We start from the raw sequence: 24,597 nt of genomic DNA, 5'->3' as shown, positions 1-24,597 counted from the left end.
AGGTGAGAGGTGGTGCTACAAGGAACATTCAAACATTGACAGCTGAATACATGTGGATGTATGTATCAATATTGACAGGAATATTCTACTGTGAAGGTCTGAACGTTCCTTGCAGCAACTGTGTAAAAGGTGAGTCCGCCTTCCCGAACCAGTTCGTCAGGCCGGAGTTCCCAAGGTGCCCATACGAAACGAGAATTCACATACTCCTTCCTGATAATGCCAGGGTTGACGCGAAAGAACGAGGCTGTCACTGAGTGGAACCGGCAGTCCTCATAACAGGCCAGACAGTCCCGGCATTTCAACTGGCGCGGCGACGGAGAAACAGCAAGAGGAACACAAAGCACGACTGACTATCGTGAGAAATCACAACCACATGAATCGCGTACGCCTGACTGTATGCCTACCCGGGCAAAAACGGTGTACAGAGCTTCAAAAGAAACCGCTCAAGATATCCGAGTGATGTCTGTTTACGAATAGCATTTAAGAATACTATGAAGACGAATGAGTAGTTCTGTATCCAGATTTTTGTTTTTACAATTAATTTTTGGACATTCTAGAAGCACTCGAGGGCCCTGCATTACATCTTAATCTTAATTTCTCCGCCATATACTTTTGGTAACCGCTCAAGAATTTCTTAGTTGTCCTACGCACGACGAGAAGACTGCGCGCCAGTTCAGAGGAGACGCAGCGCTAAAGCACCAGCGTCGTGCTTCATCCCGCCTCACCAACACAACTAGGAGTCAGCCTGTCAAGTCGTAAAATCAAACACACGATTTAAGTTAACTCAAAATTAACGAATGCGTGAGAAAATGTAAGGTAGGTTCGCATTGCCAATTTGTGACATTATAACCAGAGAGATAGATACTCGAGGCATGTTTTCCAAGGCCCCTTGACATCGGCAAGGGAATCAGCGCGGTAGAAGCAGCCACAAGAGGTGTGGTTTTCAGACGAAGGTACCTACAACATGTACGAACTTCAATAAACAAGACAAAACGTTGAAAAAGGGGAAGGGGGAGAAAATATAGAGGTGAAATTAATGGTAAAACAATTGTCAGTAAAATATTTACAAATGCACTGCATAAATAAAAAAAAACATTTTGGAAGTATAAAATCAGCATTATCAAATATTAAATCTGCATATAGAATAATAAATTTGAATTTCAATAAAACGAAAAGTTACAAACAAAAAATCATTATCAGAAGAGTAAGAGGAATCACCTACTATAAGTTAAAACGTCATATATTGGTATTTACAAATAGTTAATTAATGTTTAAAAAACTTATACCACTGGTCCCTCGCCAAAACAATCAGAAGGATACTACATGGTGGACGTATCAGTTTGCCAGTGGGTTTTTATTTAGCTAGCGGCTCTCAATACTGTAACTGCTACCTTCATTCTCTTTTAGATTGTATGACACTTCTTCCAAATAAAATTAGAACACGCACGACATTTTAAGTATTACAACTAAAACATACTTCAGTCAGTAAGGCTATAAGCTACAAATCCATGTTCTAACAAGTAGCCTACTTCGCGCGTGCTTCCAAGAACAGGTTATGAGACAGTTTTTTCTTCTCTCTTTCAAAGTTATCTATACATATATCAGCCATGCCAGATTTAAGGCCAACAAACAAATTTTAAAATTTCGCGGAGGTGAAATGATCTTTAGATTTATATCCCTATAACATATTGATTTTGAGGGGTTTTCCTTCACACAATAAACTGTCGGGATTTTCCACCCTAACCCAAAACATAATCGGAAAACTATTTCCCCTAATGTCACATACATTTTTTTAAATACTTTTTTTCAGCAAGTCGTCAAACAATTACACTGAAGTAAAAAATATAATTGAACAAGACATTAAAGTTATCTTCTGCGTGGCGCGAATTAAATGACGATACGGCTTTCATACATAGAAACGATTTTGAAAGGGGAAAAATCGCACAGTCCTAGCTGCAAAAACTTGTTAAGGGAAATGCTTTCCTAAATTATCTTTACAAATACATTCATGTATCTCTGTAAAAAAAATTTTTTTTTCCGTTATTCTGAGAGCTTTAGTTTTTCAATGTTTTCAGAAAATTAATTTCTTGGAGATTCATAAAAATAATTTTAAAAATAAACAGTTTCACAAAGGCTACATGCATACGCTTGATTATATTGTGCAGCTAAAAAGGAGAGTTTTGTTGAAAAAAAAAATTAATTTTTTTTCTAAGAGTTTTTTGAAACAAAAGTTAAAAAAAAAAAAAAAATAAAAATAACAGCATGTTTCACTACGAAGGACCCTACTGTAGAGCATCTACTTGTGAACGTCATTCTTCCGGTAGTGTTTCATTTTGTTCAGCTTTTGTGTCCTGTATACAGAAGGAGGCCCAAAATAACCGCCACCTCGACGCCTACTCCCTCGTCCGCCGCTCTCGCTTCCCGGAGGAGAGACACAGCACAGAGGGCACATCCGCATACCTGCCCCATTTTCCCTGTCATCCCTTTACCTACATCATTTCCACCGGGACTGAGAACGAAGCAGGTGCGCGAGTTTACATTCGCACTCACTCCGATAAACGAAACGTCGAATATCTGCGACAAACTCAAAAAACTGATTAAATAAATAAAAGGAGATTCATGCCACGAAAATAAATGTTCAGTGTGTCACACAGAGATGATCGTGTGGACGTGAGCGGTGATTCGTGCACGGCGCGAAGTATTTTAAGTCTGTTTTTAATTGGGCTTAACGTCTCGTCGACAAAGGTAATTAAGGCCCTGGCACACTGTCAAATTTCCGTCTCCAACTACATGATAACAGATTTGCATAGTTAGTACTGGAAACAATATGGCTTTCAAAATTCTCCATCAAATAAAGTTGGTTAGACCACCAAAAACATGTATGTAAAGCATGTCGTACTATCAAAGTTTATCATCAGACTGAGCTAGCGCCAACTTGTCATTTTGAAATTAAAAGAATGCATCATTGTGCTGGATATAAATCTTGAAATATTTATATTTTTGTACAATTATTAACTTTTAAGAAATCTGTAGAATTAACTTAATAATTGTTACGTGAAAAAACACGTAAATGCTCTGTGATTTTAAAAGTCATACACATAATTTGGTTCTTACATTAAAAATTATTTCGCATACGATATTCATATTAACATTATGTTAGTTATGTATCTTTATAAACTCTTTAATCGCCATTTCCGTTTGCGTAGGGGACGATTGTGATTGTCTGATCACTCCCGAACTCCAACATAGTTTATAACTCTGTCCTGTATACAAAATATCTTATGGCAACTCAAGTCACCCAACTTATCAAGCAAACGTGGCTGCACTCGTGACGTTTTTTGCTGACGTTATAAACCATCCGACATTATCTGCCCGACTTCGTTGGAAGGTGCTGGAAGCGAAAGTTTGACAGTATGACAGGATACACAAGAAATGTTTTAAATTTATTGCTTGGTTTATAAAATTAATATAAGATATATTACTATATATATTTTAGTGATATACAGTTGCAAACTCGCAGTGGGTACCTTCGATTACACCGAAAGGGAAGTTTTCTGCTCTCTACTGGTCGTAACTTCTAGAATTTTCCATTTACCTCTGAATATGACTTACATGTTCGCGTCGTCTTCTTTTTACTGCAGTCGTGACTAAGAAATGCTTTGTAAATCATAAAGCCATACCCCGTAGTCGTAATCCATAAAACAATCATGCGTGAAATGGTTCCTACTATTACTTATTTAAATATTTTATCTAATTTTGTTGAAATTTTATCGCAAAAGCAGTTCACGAGTCTGGACGAGTTTTAAGGTAACTTCAATTTTTTTTTTTTTTCATCGTGTAAACATTTTTTGACGTCATTTCCACAAGGCGTAAAATGAGTTAAGATTTCATTTGGATTTTTCCTTCCCGTATATAACACCCTTTTAAGCCTACAAAAAAGTTTAACTTGCATTTCATAAATTGTACAAAGTATTGCTATTATTGTATTTGATGCCTTTTTTTCCTTTTTTGGAGAAAGCAGCGTATGTATAATATTTTTATAGTAATATACATAGTAAAAAAAACACGGGCCTGCTTATAACTACAAAGTTAAGGTAATTGGGAACTCTTACTGCAGTTAACAAATTTATACATACAATAAAGTTTTTTGTATGTAATTTCCGCGTTTTTTCAAAACCATTTACGAGCAGTCTGTATGATCTAAATTTAAAAAAAATACTGTCAACAATGTTAGTTAGCCAGAAATATCATAAATACTTCTGTTATTTAGTTTATAAGAAACTAATGTTCAAACGACATGTCATCTGAAAGATATACAAAATGTTTCAACTTTTAATGCTGTTTGGTTTCTATTTTTAGCCTCTTTATCACTTAAATAAAATTTCAAACAACCACAACACTATCGTAATCTTGAAATATAATGATACGGTAATTAAGTAAAATAAATAATTCGACAGTAGATGGAACGAGGTGGGCGCCGTGGTAAGACACTAGAGTCGCACTCCAGTGGATCTTGGATTCGAACCCCGCACCGGCCATTCTGAATTCCGTCTTCCGTGGATGATAAAATCACCCCAGACTGGTCCTTGCCACAGGCCAGGGCGGATTCCTGCTTCAATGTCCCAGGTATGTGACGTCGTGGGTTACCGTCTAAGACGACCTCGCTTTGAACAAGCCGTTAATGCCAGCTAAAATAATAAAAATGAGCAATGGGCACGTAGTTGCCAAGCGCGTTAGAATAGAAGCGAAGCTTCACACTTCAACAACCCACTTTAACTATAAAACCAAATGCTAGATAAATCCCTAGAACGACGAAACAAAACAACAATGCACACAACATGCCAAATACCATCCTGTGTTACAAATGTGCGCCTGGGAAAGGGCCTCAGTGTGTTGGTCGCCGTGTCTCCAGCTGGCCGGTCCACGAGCTGCGGTCAGCAGGACGAGTGTCTCGCAGAGGAGTTTCACATGTAGGTTTGCTTTTAGATTCGTTATGTGATAACCAAGTTCTGCCAGTAATAAACCACAATTAAAATTTGTTTGGTCTAAAATTGTTGAAACTATTTTTTTTTCATTCAAAAAAGTATACACAACATAAGACTACTAAAAACACACCAACACTACTGGAACTGCCTATACAAATTTTCTCAATTCTTATAGAATTAAATTGAATTTTTGAAAGGAACCTATTTAGTAGTTCAAGGGTAATGACATATGCAGAACTACAGCGTCGCTTCAATAACGCTTGCCCGAAAGGAAAGACGCTCAAATTTCCTTTCCCCCCTTTTTACTCATCAATCGAAAGCCACACTTCTAAAGAAACATGCCTTAGCATATCGAGGTAAAAGAGTCGTTCTTCCTTATGTGTGTGGTGGAATGTTTTCTATCTGATCTATAGAAGGTTCTTTCACCACGTTTTGAACGAGCCTTAGCACCGCGCGGGCACTGCGTTGTGCGTGTGCTGTTTCACACACACGTGTTTGCAACTGCTCGACTGGTTCTCTCCTTAGTAAACCACGGCTAGCTAATAACGTGGGTGTTAGTTATGTATCTGAACACCATCTAAACAACCTTTCTCTGTTTTAGTTTTCTTTAAATTTACGAAGCTGAATGTACAGAAAATAAAAACCTTCCGCAAAATAATCTTAAAATTGTTCATATAAAAACACTTATAACAATTTATAAACACAATTTATATCACTAATATTTACAATAAATAAATGTTTTAATTATATTGACCAGCATTCAATATCAATCACAACTGCATATTATTTAAAAGCACATATCTATTTTTATTTGTCTGTAGCCTTTTTTGTATGTATCCTTTTTCCTTTTTTGCAGGGTGAGCGCTAATCAAAAATTCACTCATTTTTTTCATAACGTGCCTAAAAAAGTATAACTTCAAAAAAAAAATTACCATTGATCTGTTATTAAACTGTATGTATTTTAATTTTCTAATTTTGAAATGGTCTAGTTAAAATTTCATATTTATATGTTTTAGTGTGTAACAGCTATCAAATAACTTGGCCTTGCCTATAAACTATGTTTTTATGATGCAATAGTGCACTTGATATTTATTTTTATTCTTGAATAATATTTGTTTGTGTTTTTAATTCCAGTAATTTTATGTATATTTGCTAAGTATGAGTAACCGTTATTTAAAACCCTTTAATTTTAATCACAATCAACAAAACACTGCCAAAAATTATATTTAAATAAAGAGAAAATTGAAAACCTTCCTACTACATTGAAGTACTTTTTATATTATTAAACACTAGCTGCAATACCCGGCGTTGCCCGGGCTGAACACAGATGTCTTCTTAATATGAATGTCAAATGTGAAAATTAATTTATATCACTTTCAGATCCCGACAGACGTTGTTCTGCCAGTTTATAGTTATTTACCTGTCTGTATGTAATTTAAACTTTATAAAACAATATAGAAAAAAAGCTGAAAATAAGAGATTACTAATATTGAAAATATTCCATTATCTAGCTAATGCTCGGCCTGCATTGCAATGCCTCATTCAGTTTTGTTCTGTAATATGTTTGAAGCAGTTCCACATATACAAATCATCTATCCATCTCTCTATATATATTTATCTCTATCTACATCTATATACATCTATGTATCTCTCTATCTCTATTTATCTCTTTATATCTACATTTATATATCTATATCTTCTATACATAAGTCTCTATATAGCTCTATACATCTATAGGTATATCTCTTTATCTAACCCATTTCATTCTCTATACCTCGCTCTATCTCAACTTATCTCTCCGTCTCTATCTCACTCTATATATATATATATATCACTCTATCTCTGTCTCTCTTTTATATTTAAATAAATTGTGTCATGCGTGCGCACTTAGAAAACAAAAACAGACGAAATGCCGCTATATAATATGAAATAAACACATTTTTGACACGATTCGTGCTCCAACTATTGAAAAATAGTTATACCGTCTCAGTAACCTTCATGGACATGCGCATAACAAATCACCAAAATTTCATCGCAATCGGATGAATGGTGTAGGAACGCATACGGCACAAACAAACGAAAATTAAAGACATGACAAACGCATCAAACGATGGTGCGTTTAAAATTCAAGGCAACTCTATCTATTGACGAAGTTAAGAACAAAACTGTTATTAGCGCCTTTATTTTGCTAGCCGCTGCGAGCTCCACTAAGCGGACTGGTCTCACCAAGGAGAAAAATGTTAATAATTTGCCAGACCTTACTATGTGTATGATCGTGTGTCAGACATAGAGAAATGACACTCACTCACTATTTGTATGTCTATGACCTATGATTTTTTCTGTTATGAAATGAAATTATCACTTTTTCACTCCCTTAGGGATGGAATTTCATATTAATATGGGGTATATGTGTTAATCCAGGTTATAAGCTAGGTGTAGGCCAAATTTCATTCAAATCCATTCAGTAGTTTTTACGTGAAAGAGTAACAAACATCCATCCATACTTACAAACTTTCGCGTTTATAATATTAGTATGATTCATAAATTTACTAATTAATTTAATTTTACTCTCAAATTATTACTTTAGTCTAATACATATTATTTAATCATGTTAAACATGTTACCTTAATCCAATTAATAGGCTTTCACACATTTTGTTGTATTTCGTCGTATCGCCTGAAATGCGTCACTTTACAAGAAGTTGCGGGTAAAAAGATGCATTGTGGTAAGTCTAATTTTGTACATCCACTGCAGTACTAATGGTAAAATCCGTACAAGTTTTATATACAAGAATAATATTAATAAAGTGCAGCATGCACAACTACAATAATTACAGCTCAAATTGTCGTTATTTAACCAAATTTTAGGATTTTACTTCTAAGGTGCACCCCATTTCGTCATTTCCCCTACGCAATAGCGTGAAACGAGATCCCTGCTGTATTGCTGGCCGCCTAGCGCCTCTTCGCTTCGCGGCAGTGAGTGGACGACCCTGTCGCGGCGCTTCGCTTCTCCTCTCCTCGCTTCGCGCCAGTGGGCACTTTTCGTTACGCTCCCGATGAATCATCGCCTCGACATTACCTACCAGCTCTAAAGAAGTTCCACTTCAAAATGTCACAGATAAGGCCGGTGTCACACTATTCCGTTTCTGCAGCTACGGCTAAATCTTCCACGGCGCCCCCTCCCCCCTTTCTTTAATGTGCACAACGCTGGTCTCTCAAGAATGAACTACAGTGCATTAATAATATTCGAGCATGTAAACAATTTCTTGCTCTGTATAAGAAATGGCGGGACAGAATATGCTAAAAGTGTTCGTGTAAACCAGACGTCACGCGGCGGGGAGGCGTCAGGGAGAAAGAAAAGGCAACGTGAAGAAGGAAGAGTAACAGAAAGAAGAGGGGGGGGGGGGGGCACAGACGGGAGGTTCCTAACCTCGATGTGTGTCACGGACACGCTCCGCAGAGACAGCGGCACCGCCTAGCGCCTTCCCTTCGCCGCGAGCCCCAGGCGGCTTGGCGGCACGGGACACGAGACACGAGAGACGAGAGAGGGTCATAAACTGCAGATCATGCCCGCCGAGGCTGTTGCGCCACGATTCCGTGCGGTTACGGGAGGGAGTGAGGCCAAAAGAAAGTGCAGCGTTGCTTTTCCGTTTCCAACGCGGATTTACATCATTTTAGATAGTTTGATATACGCCATACAATAGTTTCATTTCAGCAGATTGGTGAGTACTGTTTAAACCCCAAAATTTGTTCCTATCAGTTGGTAAAGGGTAGCATGGGTCCTACCCAACTCTCAAATGTTAAGTGAGCCAATGTGTGGTAAATAAAAATAAAATTTACGTTTTATTTGGTTCTGGTTTTATAAAAACCTTGACAAAATTTATTTGTGTGTTTGTGAAAAGTATATATCGTTGGAAAATTGTCCTGTTTTTGCAGAAAATTTTACCAAAAATTATTTCCGGGAATACTAACATATCTAGCAGAAATATAATAATATAATTTAGTACAGTAGTGCTACAGTCGAAAGGAACACATAAGTAATTGCCATATACATGAGAAGTTAAAGTTAGCTTCGAGTAGTCTCAGGAGTGTTGCTCGTATGACGAGAAGGTAGACGAGTCCTAGGTACTCGTGACCACGACCGGTGACTCCAGGAAACAACGCTAGTGGAAACTGCAGCGCACTTGGAGTTTTCATGGCTTTAATGGCAAGAAGATTTTGCAGTGATTTCCCACAGACTTCGCAGCAGGGAGATGAAGTCCTGGGCCCACAAGTGGAAAATCCCAACCCGGTCGGGAATCGAAACCGGCATTTTGACGCCCCAGACGAGAGCTCTAGAGCATCTCTCATCCCTAGTTTGCAGTGTGCATTGTAATGGCCAAATAGTCTCTCTTTCCAATGCACATTTCTGTCATTAGCACTGTCCTTGTCATAGATCACAAAACGTTTAAACACAACTAAGTACTTAATGAAAAAAAAATTAAAATGTTTCTGAAATACATTATTTTTTTTAAGGAATATTTGGAATTATAATTTTTTAAATACGTTTTCTCGTCGTATTTCATCAAGAGCATCATCTGATAGTTAATTGTTGCTTCTACGGAGAAATAACAGAAAGATGTATACTTGGTTTCAAAAGTTTGACAACAAATGTACTTAGACCAAGTAATGTTAAAATATTAAGCTCTGTTCAAGCATTGCACATAATTTAAAGTAATGCCTTGTTATTTATAGTCATTAGCTGCTAGATAGTTTCTCCTGTGAAATAAGTGGTTTTTAACATTGGATTTTTTTTCCTTTTAGAATGACCACTATAATAATGATTGTGATAGGAAAATAAAAAAGTTAAAATTAATAATTGATAACAAAACTTACAATAATTAACGATGGTGTAAAAAATATAAACACAAAAAGCCGAGTAATGTCACACTGGCAACAGTGGGAGCCGTTTATTATTCAATGCTAACTAAGCATGAGACACTTTAGCAACTGAACACACGGGTCGAACTGAGATGGTAGAACCGGTAACGAAACTAGCCTCGCCCGCAATTTGAGTGCATGTCAGCACCCAATTGGCTCAAAACCCAATATGATTTTGGGCGTCCAAGCGTCATAAGAGAGTGTTTAAACCAAAATACGAGATATTAAACTCAAAAGATTTTAAGAAATTGCAATTTTTTTTGTATTTTGTGGTTTGAACACTTACAAAGAACTTATCAATATATTTTCCAGACTTTAGAAAATTCGCTGTATTGATAACACCATTTTAAGTTGAAGTCAATCTTCAAAATGAATGCTACCCTGAACGCCAATTATTTATTAGGAGAAAACATCAGTCGCAGCAAATCATTATCAAGTTGAAGCAATCAATTCAATTGTGGATGTGCACGGGAACATTGTAAGGAAGTCTGGACGCGTGTGTGTATTCGCGTCGTCAGCTCTGAGTTCGTCGCCTCTCTGACAGCCGCCCGAGTTAGGCGTGTTTGAATTCAACAGTGCCGCTTCTATTGCACAGGAATCGCGCTGACTTGAAGCGAGTGAAGAGCCCGCGTGGAGGTGACAGGTCACTTGGGTGGACGTGTGCAGAAGTAACTGGACAATATGAGTGGTTTAGCGACAGCGCGAGCAGATATGTTTTAGTTGCATCGAGAAGCTTAAGACATACTGAAATTGGAGTGTGGTGCGTGATAACGAGTAGAGCAGGTTGCAAAGCCGAGAGTTATGGTCGCGCACATTGGAGGATCTCCGGTTCGAGCTACATAGTAGAAGCATCCCGCGACCGAAACACCCCGGATTAAGGCACGCTCAAACCAACGCGGGAGGCGGGAGCGGGAGCGGGAGCGAAATAAATGCGAAAAAGCGAGCACATGTAGTCTAATGAACTGATGCAAACCAGAGCGGGAGGCGGGAGGCGGGAAGCGGGACTGCAGCGAACAGCGGTGGGTTCGCGACATGTCGGGTTTTCCCGCGTCCCGCTAGCCAGTCGCCATCACACCCGAGCCCGCAGTTCCTTCAAGACAGCCCTTGCATGTGCCAGGATGGAGACGGAGGTACAGATCGACGTAGTCAAAGTACATTGAATCCTTTATGATATAACGCATCCAGAGTACAAAAACAATAAGAAGAAAGACCATTTGTGGAAGGAAATAGGGGATGCTTACAAGCTAGATGGTAAGTATTATATGACTATTACTACCTTTCAAAACTTGACAATCAAACAAATGTAGGAGTGACATATGCGAATTGTGTTTCATTTTTAGTCCATTGGCTGCGATTATGTAAATGATTATCAATTATACATTACATAAAACGCGAATATGTCTCATGAAGTTCACCAGTTGGGTTGTCTGAATTGAAATAATCGACAAACCGTTCCCTTCAGTGAAATGCTTCTCTGCAGGCACGTCTTGCAGGCACACGACCCAAATTACCAAGCTGTACAAAACCCGATGACTGCGACTCTTCTCGCAACAAATTACGTAAATCTGAATCATTTTCTTTTGTCCGTAATATATTATGCAAAACGCACGTGGTTAGCACGATTAAGTTGACAAATTCTTCAGACACCTCAATAGGTTGCAAAAAATCCTCCATTTCTGTACCAGAATACCGACAACTCGTCTTGCCTTCGAGAGACATTAATTGAATGTTTGTTTTCGCTGATCATTCCTAGCCCGTCTTTCTGGAAATGGTCGCATTAAGTAGTGTCTTAAACTGAAGGCCTGATCATCTATAATGACATAGGGAGTTGTCTCGTCTTGCAAAGGAAGTGGCTTGTCGCCAGGAAGATGTAATTGCCCAGCCTCTAATTTCTTCCCAAATGACGATTCTGCAAATATTCCGCCATCACTGTTTTTTTTTTCAAATCCCCCTACATCCACACATATGAACCTATAATCAGCCCCAACAATAGCCAACAGTACTACTGAAAACTTCTTCAAATAACAGAAGTTTGTGGATCCACTTTTCGTAGGACACTTTACAGTAACATGTTTTCCATCGATACTTCCTACGCAATTCGGAAATTGCCAATCATTCATGAATCCACGGGCAGATTCTTCCAAAATCTCTGTAGTTGGTTCCGGCAAATATAAAGGTTGCAATTTCCCACAAATAGCAGCACATACTTCTTTTACAATAGCACTAACAGTTGTAAACCCAACTCTGTAACTGTGCCCAATTGTCTTGAATGTTTCACCAGTTGCAAGAAACCTGAAAATGAAAAGTAAAAATAGTTGTTCACTATGTATACAATATACATACAAAGATAACTGTTTGTAACAATAATGTATTCCTGTCCACCTTAATATAAATGAGCATATGTCTCAATGTTGTTCATTGAAAAAATCATATAATAATAAATGCTGTGCAATATTAATTTAGAATACAAACTATATTTACTTAATTGTGAAGTATATAACAATGGCATTTGTTTCTTTATGTTTTAGGAGCAGAGTTAAAAAGAAAGTGGAAAAATCTCCGGGATATGTATGCAAAGTATCTGAAGAGCTTGAAAACAATAACAGGTCAGTCAGCTAAAAAAAAATACCAACATTGTCATTGGGCTGAATCCATGTCTTTCTTCCTATCGTTTTTGTCATTTGCAAAGACCTTGTCAAATGTGCCACAAGATGTCTCTACATGCCAACCTCATGAAACGAAAACTTTGACCGAAAATGAAGACGAAAGCCAAAGTGAACATGAGGATGAACCTGCATGCCATACACAGTGTGAACAATCGACAGTGAATGTCGGCAACCTAGACAGTAGTAACTCAGTGCCTGGCATACCTCAATAAGGAATTACTACTTCCGGGCGCAAGAGACCATTGAAGGAAAAAACAATGCACTTCCACCTCTGTTGATAAAGTTATTGAAAACTTGGAAAACAAACGTGTGAAGAGAGAATATAGTGCTATTGAGTATCTGTTTCTCGGGTATGCAAAAACTGTGGAAACATTTTCTCCATACAGACAGGGAGTGACAAAAATGAAAATAGCTGAGTTACTCATGCAGCAAGAAGTGGAACACGTCCAGGAACATCAATGTTTACACAGCATTTCGAAAACCCAAATTCCTTCATCAATATTCCACAGTCCGTCAGAGTGGCCTACAGCAGAGACTAGTTCATCTGTCGCAAGTGTTGGTTGTGGCGACTATGAGTTATCAGCTTCAGACATGTCATATAGAAACAACATGTCTTGAGCCTTGGGCATAGTTTTTTTTTTTTACATTTTGACCGTGCTTTATATATTTTGTGTACAATGTTCATGCAAGTATTACCGTTATGTACTATGTGTGGAGTTACAGCATTATTTGTAAACATTGTATTTTGTGAATTATATAGGAGCATTTCCATTTGCATTTACTTTTTATATTGCAGATTATTGAGTCTATTATATAAGTATTTCAGCAATGATAGCATATTATAAAAACCTACAGCAATTGATCGTATTTCGTTTTCCTTTCACACTTAAGTTAACTAAATATGTTGTCACTAACACCACACATTTGTTTCGCCGTATACAAACACATGTAGTTGACTCAAACATACCTTTCTTTCGGTGTAGAAGTAGAGCTTACCTTAAGGTGATTGCTAAGCGTTGTTCAGGCGTGATTGGTTCTCGGAAGTTGGTATGTCCCTTGCATATTTCTTTTTCAATGTGACCAAGAATGTGGTAAAAACTATCTTTTGTCATTCTGAAGTAAATGTAGAAGCGATGTTCATCTACAATCAACTGTGGCAAAAGTGTTGCAAATTCTCCATATTTTCCACGTTCAACATTTAATGAATGAACCCACTGCCGTGTGTTTCGTTTGTTGACATCTTCGTCATGGGCAACTAAAAGTAACAGTAGTTCTTCATCTGAAGATAAGTCAGTTTCTTGCATCAACATCATCATCTAACACAATCTACGATGTACTGACGAGCAGTCGCAGGGTGAAATCGCGAGCGAGCGGACGGACGTGTTGGTGTGCGCAGGTTGTAACGCTCCCGCATCCCGCCTTCCCGCCTCCCGCCTCCCGCTCCCGCCTCCTGCGTTGGTTTGAGCGTGCCTTTAAGGCAGTTTCTTAATCCATAAGTGCGAAGATACCGAATCCAGCTCGATACTATCCCACTCATCTCCCTCATCTTCTTTGCAGAGTTTATTCTGGTGGTGTTATAATCCTGATCGGACCTATAAAATTGGCATCAGAAATGCTTCGGACATTCACATTAGTGCCAGAAAGGCTGGGGACCTTTAAAGATGCTATTTTTAAGAAATCAAGATGTTTAATAATAAACTATAAAATATGATTAACTATAAACTATGTAACACAAAATTGTGTTTTTTTTTTCTATGGATATCCTCCGCAATCAAACAATACGGGAACAACATTAACTGCAATCTGACTGGATGTTCTACACACACTCAATAATATAAAAATTGTGACCATCTATCCGCCCTAATATTAAATCCTTTTTAATTAATACTGATATTATGCTTGTACTGTCTGTCAATTTAAAAATAAATATTTAAAGTATACTAGTGTCAACATTATCTATTTATATGCTATTCTTGTGTCAACGTATTTAATTGTTTATATATATATATTTAAATCGAAGTATTAACGACAGTTGTGAAACCCATTCCTGCTGCAGTCTTATCGACTCTGCTGGTGCGGACTGTCCTTTTTGAGCTTGATAAGCTTATCTATAGACGGATGCGAGGCGAAGCAGAGTCCCGGAAATCCGGCAGGCGACGGCACTTAGAAATCCCCGTTCGTCTTTCTCGCATCGACTGCATGCTCGCACTCAAGAGTGGCAACTTACAGAAAATGGACAATCCATGGCAGTATCAGTCTATGGAGTGGGTGTCCGATATAAGTGGTGACGCATAGAAGTTGAATTTAACAGCTTGAAAAGAACTCGTTAGGAAGAATCGTTATAAAAAAAATGTAATGAATATTGTACCATAAAAAGTAGCATTACAAATAAGCAAGGAATTGTCAATATTTTGCTATACCGAAGCGTGGTCGTTCTCATTCTGACAAAAATTATTAAGGTGAGAAACATTGCACACACCAACACTCTTGCCCATGGAACGAACAACAGTTCGTCGATCCTGGCCACCCTGATGAAAATGAAATTAATTTGGGTTTAATGTCTCGTCAATGTCATTACAAAGACGTATAGATGGTACATTTAGATGGAGGGGTGGAACGGAGATGGAGCGGCGACGATAAAAATTTGATAATGGGAAATGGAGATTGAACTGAGGAAATCCAACACACATTTTACATTTACCAGGATTGCCTTCGCGGGAGACGAGTAGATCACACCAGTCAACCAATGGCGAGCCGCAGCGAAGCACACCGGAGGAAAGGAAGAATTCCGAGAATACAAACAAAAAAAATCAACGTCCAGGCCGCGGGAGTGGCTGAAACGCCGCCTCCGTGGTCCACCTGCCAAATATTTACCTAGCAATAACGTCAAAAGACATTGACCCGGGGACTACGCCAGAATACAGCTTGGAAAAGGTCGGCAGAGCACTGGTTCCAAACATGTTCCTTGGGAGAGGTGAACCTAGGAGGCTTTCCGGCAACATTTTCGGTTCATTCCGATGTACTATTTCACTGGTTCCAAACATGTTCCTTGGGAGAGGTGAACCTAGGAGGCTTTCCGGCAACATTTTCGGTTCATTCCGATGTACTATTTAAAAATTTATAGATTCCACTTCGTTTAAAAAAAAAATCAATGAACCAATTCACACGCGATTTTTGGATACTGAAACACCTGGACTGAAGAAAGAATCCGATGGGACAAAATAAAATAATTAAAAATTAACATGTTGACGATAGTTTGTTTTATCAACGGGCTTCATAAACAAAAAATACATGACTCAAAACTATGGATTGTTTAATGACAGTATAAAAAGTGCACTTAGATCATCTTACATAAAAATGTTATCCAAAGTAGACAACGACCAACTACATCACGTTAACCAAGAAGTTGACGTCCGCGTGCATTTCCAGTCGGGCAGTCAGTCGGTTCAGTTTTGGTCTCTCCGCTAACCTTTAAATGCAACCAGCAAGTACGACCTCACAGACTGGAATGAGGCTTAGGAAAGGCTGAGTCACTCCATGTTTATCTCCGTGACCTCCTTCGCCACGTCAATGGGCCATAAACAATGGTGAATTAATGCGAGGGGAGCGATTTGCCAAGCACGGGCACCGAAAACGGCGTTATTGTCTCCGTGTTTTGCAACCGCGTGACTCCGCCGGCCGGCGAGACCACACTGAAAACTTTTTTTGTTAAGTTTACAAATAAATTCTTTAGGAACAAGTTGCCAGAAATTTTCATGTAAATCTGGAAAAAGAACAACATAAATTGCAAATTGTATAAATTCAATTATTTTTTATTATTATTTCATTCTTAATTAGTTCTATTTAACTACTTTCAGCATCGAATTTTTTTTCTTCGTTTTTTTCATGACGAAGATTTTTAAGTACTATTCCATTAAAAAATTACTTACGACCACTGTTTGCACGAAAATTAAAAGACTAGGTCAAAGTAAAATAAGACTTTAATGTAGATGAATGATTATATAACTGTAATTGGGCACAGTCAAGCAATTGCAATAACAAACTGCAAGTCTTGTTTACTAAGCAGATGAAACAATATAAACTAAGTCTTATTTTCTGATTAAACTTCAATAGCATTTCTATTTACTTAATCAAAAAATCTGAATTGTATTGTAATAATGTGGGTTTCTTGTGTGTGTGTTTTTTTTTTTTTTTTACAAAATCCATTTGTCGGAGTATAAATAACCATGAGCTCGATTCCCACCCCCAAGCAATAAAAGTATAACATACGTGTATAGTAAATAATTAAATAACTACTGTTTTTAAGTGATCGCGAAGGCAACTAAGTTTAGAGACTAACAGCACATTAAAAACTACATTCTTTACTCGATGCCAAATTCGTGCCAGCGAGACGATTGCCATCTAGGAAGCTTTTAAGAACCAAGGGTAAACATTTGGCGTCAAGCCAACATCAGCACAAGATGGCTGCGAGGCAAGACAGAATGGAAGGTCAGTTGTGAAGTCCTAGCCCGTAGGTTTAACATAATTTAGAGATTACTATAACAAAACAACTTGTTTCTTCCACTCTAGGTGAGCATTTCTGCCCCTCCATCCAGATATCCACACTGTGCTTGGTGTATGCACCAGTGTTGATCAACTACTATCGCGCGTTTGCAGACGGATAAGAGGGCTTTAAACGATAAGATTGCCGCAGATAAAAACGTTTAATTCTGTCGCGTAAAATAATCTTCCTTTGCACGGAGAACAAACTTTGATTCGCGAGTAAAAGGAAACAGACGTGTCATGTCGCCAGAGAATGATAACGCTCCTACCTTGTGCTTAGAAGGCTTGGTGGACAACTGTTTACGAACCAACCAATCCTGAGGTGGGAACCTACTTCGGGACAACTTCACTATATAATACCGTACTTTCTATAAAGAAAGTAGAGGAAATGTATGAAGTCATGGAAGTTGGCCAATGATAAACTTGAATGGAGAACCGAATCAAAATATAGTATATAATATTGGAAACAGTCAGTAGCGGATCCAGAGGGGGGGCTAAGGGGCTCAAGTCCCCTCCAAAAGCATCTGGGTCCACTATTGTTTTAGTGTTTGCCTTGATAAAGCCTAGCCTCAGCTGAGTCAAGCCCCTCCCAAACCAAAATCCTAGATCCGCCACTGGAAACAGTGAAAGACAAAATAGCGCCTTGAAAATAAGTAGAATTATTGCGTGAGTTTCGGAGCTGTAGTAGTGGTCGTGGTACGAAAAGAGGAGTGAAGTAATAAGTGGAATAAACTATCTTTATAAAGTTAGTAAGTACACAATAAGTATTTAGTAGGTAGTAAGAAATATATTCGCTATGTGTGGTAGCGAATGTGGTAGTCATGAGAGAAGAGAAAGTGGTGTTTATTTATATTGACTTAATATAATGGTAGAGAAAGAATGTGAATGTGTGGTTGTGACTGCAGTAGTGTCCAGGAAAGCGAAGGTTTCGCGATATAGAATGAATTAAGTGGTGGAATTACAAACATTTTTGGCGTAGATTTAATATATATAAGAGAAATATTGACAGTAAACGATTATTGCCATAAAGCCATAATAGGTAAGTGGTCTTTAAGGCTTTTTAATGTTTGTGATTTGTAGCTGTGTTAAGTGTTTCGAAAACTACCCATTGTAGGCGTTACCATGGTGCAACTTCCGGACAATTGTTATATAGTTTTTCGTTTCATGGTCAAATCAAAAGTTTATATATACATATATATATTTAATATGATAATTTTATAGACACTATAACTTCCGTAATTTTAAACAAACCACTTCAAAGTTCATACATAAAATATAGCAAAGAGAAATCTAGCTCTTTCACCAAAGGGCTAGTTAGGAATTGGGAAGGTTTTTTGAAAAACCGAAAAATCGCTATAACTCCCATAATTATACAAATATCGCGTCCAACATTATAACTCGTAGGAGTAATTATATTTGAAAGATTTGTGCAATAGGAGTGCATGACTTGATGTAAGCTTTTGGACATACGCCATTGCTAAGCACATGTATGTCTGTAGAAGAAAACTAAAAAAACCAAAAGACAAAAAACACAAATTAAGCAAAAATTGCTGTTGTCAACAGGATATATACACCACATAATATTCCATTACAGGAATATGGTCAACAAAGAAAAACAAAGAAAATTGGACTAAGAGAACAAAAAAAAAAACCACAAATGATGAATTGAACCCCAAAAAAAATTCAGCACAACAGTTGAAACGAGACAAAAACACAACAAAACGAAAAGACGAAACAAACACAATAGTAATAGGAGTAATATCAAAAACTTTTGTCTACATACATTTTTGAAACGACCAACCATAAAGGCAAGAGGTAAAAAAAACAAGGGTTGTATGACAAAAAAAAAATCATCTCACGTAGTACGCATACAATCGAATACGTTCAAATTATCTGTCAATGGTATAATTGTTATCTAAATCTTATGTCTGAAACAATTTTTGATTAAACGAACCACTGCAGAAAAAGGATGAAACAACAGGAGTAGAATTAAAAAAAAAAAAAAAATCAGTACCATGTACACTATCAAATCCGTCCTTATTTAATGTAAAACCTTAACATATTAGCTACAACTTCCGTTCGAAATAATTTTTATATCCCTTAGAAGAGACCCCATCGAATTTGCTCAAATTGTTTGTATATCGTAAAAATTTTATCTAAAACTTTTGTCTAAAGCAATTTTTGTTAAATCGAACCATTGCATCAAGGAGGTGAACAAAAAGAGGGTTTTTTTTTTTTTTAAGTTATAAAATCCGTACCACTTACACTATTAAACCTGTTCTTATTGAATGTAAAACCTTAAAATATTATCTACAACTTTCGTCGGAAATAATTTTTATAAGACTAATCAATACTGCGAGGGGTGAAAAAAAAGAAGTTGAATAATAAAAAAATCATAATTTCCTTAGTAGGCAAAACATCAATTACGTTCATATTGCTTGTAAACCTCAAAACTTTTATCCAAAACTTTGGTCAAACATTTTTGATAAGACAAACCACGAAAAAATTGGGGTTGGAACAAAAATATAAATAAAACTTCCGTACCATGTATTGAATTCCTTCTTGTTTATTTAAACTTCTAAATTTGGTGTAAAACTTTTGTTTAAAATAAATTTTTCTGTAACCAATCATGGAAATAACAAGGGTTGAAAGAAAAAAGGCATAAAATGTTTATTAGGTATAGTATAAAAATCCGTTGTGATTTATTGTAATAAAAAATACTAAACATTATCTTAAACTATTGGCTGAAACACTTTTCGGTGAGACGAACTATTAAAGTAAAAACTGAGCTGTAATTAAAATATATATATTTAAAATCTGAATATAAAATTTGTTCGAATTTATTGCAAACCGTGTTAATGTTATCCTAAGGCTTGGTCCAAAGCCAATTTTTATACGTTCACATATTAGTGCAACGGATAAAAAAAAGACTATCAAAAAAAATTCCTACTACCTTGGTATAATATGTAAAATCGTAATCTATTAAATGCTGGATGCATTGAGTTAAAAACATTCGAAATATTTTCTGTGCATGGAATATGAAAAAAAAAAAAAAAAAACATTAAATGTTTTTAATGTTCCACAAGTTTGTAGAAGTTTCCAGAATAATTCCAGAAAATAATTACGTATTTTGAAATTTATCTACGTCAATGGGCTGAGCCGAAAGTGAATTTTTATGTGCATTTCTTTGCTGTGTTAGGTGAGAGGACTGCTGTATGTGTTCAATTTGCGATGTTAGGTGAAATATTTTCTTTGGTTAGCTGAATCATTAAATTTATTACGTAATGTAAAAACGGCTCGTTTTCTATAGGTTAGTTTGGTTTTGCAATCGTTGAAGTGATAAGAAAACAGCGAAAGTTTTGGTGAGTGTAGGTCAAAAAACATAGAAAATTATGTAAGTTTACATTGTGATATTGTGGGGATATTGATGAAGTCGTCAACAAGGCTGTTCTGAAGTAAAAACGACATGTGCGTTCTTAAGATATAAGCACGGGAATGGGCGTTTTGGACGGGGTATATTCACACGCTTGTTTTGCACAAGATATTGTTGTTGAGAAGATTAGAGTGCGGAGTATATTCTCAGTATTGTGTTATATACTATAATAGGTAGGGCTGAAGTATACTTTACGATACCTGAGAAGTTTAAATCATAGTTAAAAACAATGACCAATTATCTACATATAAAAAAATGAGCCCCTATTTCTCCTGGTCATGCTATAACTTGAGAACGGCTTTACCGATTTCATTCATCTTTGTTTTAAATGTTTTCTAATACTTTGTAAAAGGTTTTTACATAAAAAAAAATTCATAAAGTTGCGCAGAAACTTAGAATATTTAAGAAAACTTAACGACTACCTTTATTATAAACTTTTTAAATGTAACCTTAGCCCCAGCGTTATATACTCTTTGCTAAGCACGTTTGAAATAACTGTCAGTTGTTTGACAGTTTGTCAGTTGTTCAGACAGATCGCACATCGCCAATATCGTTTACAAAGATCGCATAATTCTAGCGTAGCGTTATATTCTCTTTGCGTTAGTTAGTTGTATCGGTCGGAATCGAGGACTTCCTCATGGAAATACAAGGTTGGCATTAAGAACGAATTATAACCCTTACCCAGCTCCCTAGTCGGAATGATATCTATGACGAGGTAAAATTAAACCAATTTGCTTTGATTTTGCATATTGTTAATGAATTATGGTTTTCATTTCTTAGTGCACACTGCACAGTCGATTGAATCGGAAAATTTATGGAGTTTTAAGTTCATTTAAAATTTTCAGTTGAAATTTTGATATTAAAAATGCCAAGAAATAGACGTACAAACAGGTCGCAGAACTCGCAATGCCGCAAGTCAAAGATATTTAACAGCAAGTCAAACTGATGAGCAACGCGAAGCTCGAAATGAAGTTGAACGGAATCGATATCAAGAACATAGAAATGTTGCATTTGATCCACATCGAGCTGCATTCAATTATAACGTGGAAATCAATTAGTTCACAGCAAATCATTGCTATTGGACCTATGAACGTTGTATGTTCACATTGCAAAGCATTGAATTTCAAAAATGAAGCGTTATAATCTCTTTGCATTAGTTAGTTGTATCGGTCGTAATCAAGGACTTCATCATGGTAATCCATGGTCGGCATTAAGAACGAATTATAACCCTTACCCAGCTCCCTGGTCGAAATGATATCTATGACTAAGTAAAATTAAACGATTTTGCTTTGATTTTGCATATTGTTCATGAATTATGGTTTTCATTTCTTAGTGTACAAGTCGATTGAATCAGAAAATTTAATGCATGTTTGAAGTCGTCCATTTTATAGAAATACGTCAAGACACTAAAATTAAATATGAATATGCGAGTCGTATTGCAAAATGACGAATCTGGTGAACTATTTTCCAAACAATTGCTCGATATTGGTAATGGCAAAATTCCTGTTGACACATCGTCTGGATACATTAAATTCCCTGCAAATTTTTGTCACTTTACTGAATCAAAGGCCGAACTCATCGAGATGGTTTTCCCAAACACTGCTGAAAATTACAAAAAATCATGTTTGGTTAAGTGAACGTGTTATATTGGCTGAAAAAAACGTTGATGTCATCGGAATGAATTTTCAAATTCAAAGTAAGATAGCTGGCGAATTGATGGCATACAAATCGGTTGATTCCGTTACTAACCAAGAATTTGTCAACTATCCAACGGGATTTTTAAATTCCCTGGAATTGCCCGTATTAACAACTCATAATTAATTTGCAACTAAAAATCGGATCGGTAATCATAATGTTACGAAACATAAACCAGTCACGTCTTCGTAACAGGGGCGTAGCAAGGGTGCCCCAATTATTTTTTCTTAACTGAAAGCAGGTTAGCTAAAAGCCTGGGTGTCTTACTGCTATCACCGGCCACTGCACTGGAGGTGAAGAGTAAGCAAGCCCTACCGATTCTCCTTCCCTTCCTCTACCCCATCCACGAGCAGAAGCTATAAGGTTGTGACGCCGTGACGGGTCCCAAGTATTCAAATATCTTACGCCTATTGTATTTAACCAGCGCGGTAATTATAAGCAGGTGGTGACTGGGCTTCCAAAAGTGTAAGGATCGCTGTGTGTGTATAGAAGAGACGACGACATGGTGTCATGTAACTCTTCAAGCTAAAGCTAATTGTATCCAGGAATAGATCAGTTCTGCAGAAACCGAACCCTTTTTATTCCTTTTTTTTTGTATTGTCGAGCTTTGAGCATGATTTATGATTTTGAGTGGACGTAAACAAGGCACTTGGATTTATAAAAAATATCTTTGATTAATTTCTTACTTCATCACTCAAACAATTTTTTTATTAAAAAATTAATAATATTTTAACCTTTACAAAATTTAAAGTTAAGTACCGAAAACTGCTAAAATAGCACTATTTTACACCTTAAAATACAAATTTTTTCCGGGGGTGGACCCCCGGACTCCCCGGTTTTAATTGGGGGGGGGGGGGGGGGAAACCATGCTTCATAACCCCCCCCCCCCCCCCCCAAACACAAATCCTGGCTACGCCACAGCTTCGTAATGGCACCCGGCTTGCGGTGAAGTAATTAATGAACGTCATCGAAGCCACAATTTTAAAAGGGAAGTATAAAGGCAAAGACGTTTTGATTCCACGCATCCCTATGATTCCGAACGACATGCCATTCGACTTTAAACGGTTACATTTACCAGTGAGGCTTGCATTTGCAATGCCAATAAATAAATCGCCAGGGCAGTCGTTAAGTGTTCGTGGCATTAATCTTAAAAATCCATGTTTTTCGCATGGCCAACTGTATGTCGCCTGTTCCCGTGTCGGAAAACCATCAGAATTATTTATTTACGCGCCAGGAAATAAAACTAAAAATGTTGTGTATCAACAAGCATTACAAAAAACAATATGTTATAGAGATAATAAAAAATTACAAACATATACAATAAAAATAATTATTAGTATAGTATTCCAGTTTGAATTGAATGACAGGACAACGTCTGTCGGGTCAGCTAGTAGAAAATAATTGCTTGTTTCCTGTTTTTAAGTATAATTGTTCTCGCAAGACAAAAACCACAATCACTTTGAAATTATGGAAATTCTTTCTAAACTATCCATTGTGTTCACTGAGAGCTGTAGCGAAAATAAATATTATTGTATATTAAATTACTTGGTATTTAAAAAAAAGTAACATCATATTAAAATATTGACTTTCTATCAAACATACCAATTTATATATATAAAACATACACGCACACACACACATATAAATATATATGTATACACATAAATATGTGTGTGTGGCATTTGTCGAGATACTAAATATTATTAAGTTCTGCATTATATTTTATATCGCAAGTAGCAGATGTACAATAACATTTGGAGAGGGGGGGGGGGTGTTTGTCTGCCCCACACAACTACAGAGAAAATAGATATCCGGGAAACACGGTGCCTGCAGTGACTTTGGAAAATCAAGCGACGTTCCATTCTAAGAAGACTTTCGGATAGTAAGTTTGTGATGGTCCTTACGGGCGAATTTCTGTCGCAGCGACTTAAAAGTCGCTCTTGATGGACCCGATGCTTTGTAATTGATCCATGCACAAGAACGACCTTTTTTTTTTTTATCAACGCGACCAAAAAGACGACACTGGTCCCATTTCCGTCGCGAGTCGCTGCGTCAAAACAGTCGCTGAGGATCGCCAACCGACAAAGAAACACGCGTTTTAAATCTGTCTCTTCACACGGGTGACAAAACTGTAGCAGCGACTGCCGCGAATCCACACGCCAGAGTGCCTGATAGTGCATCGACACGGCATTCAACAATGAATATAGATTTGGAACTGTTAATTTCGGAGGTAGAAAAACGACCTGAACTCTATAATTGTGCTTTGAAAAATTGAAGTGATAGAATTTTTAAAACGAATCTGTGGGCAATGTATGTAGCTCAAGAGTGTTATAACAAACTGGAATAACCTGCGTGTA

At 37.0% G+C, this 24,597-nt stretch overlaps 1 protein-coding gene across 1 annotated transcript in view; it reads right to left on the bottom strand.

Annotated features, from left to right (window-relative positions):
* LOC134542079 (probable E3 ubiquitin-protein ligase RNF144A) overlaps positions 1 to 24,597 on the bottom strand; it is a 272,730-nt gene that overhangs the window by 203,176 nt on the left and 44,957 nt on the right. The gene's annotated exons all lie outside the window — the stretch shown is intronic.

This window comes from Bacillus rossius, chromosome 1, assembly GCF_032445375.1.
Source record: "Bacillus rossius redtenbacheri isolate Brsri chromosome 1, Brsri_v3, whole genome shotgun sequence".
In the NCBI taxonomy this organism is placed as follows: domain Eukaryota; kingdom Metazoa; phylum Arthropoda; class Insecta; order Phasmatodea; family Bacillidae; genus Bacillus; species Bacillus rossius.
The sequence above is the reverse complement of the archived record's forward strand: the minus strand, read 5'-3'. Positions and strand labels throughout refer to the sequence as shown.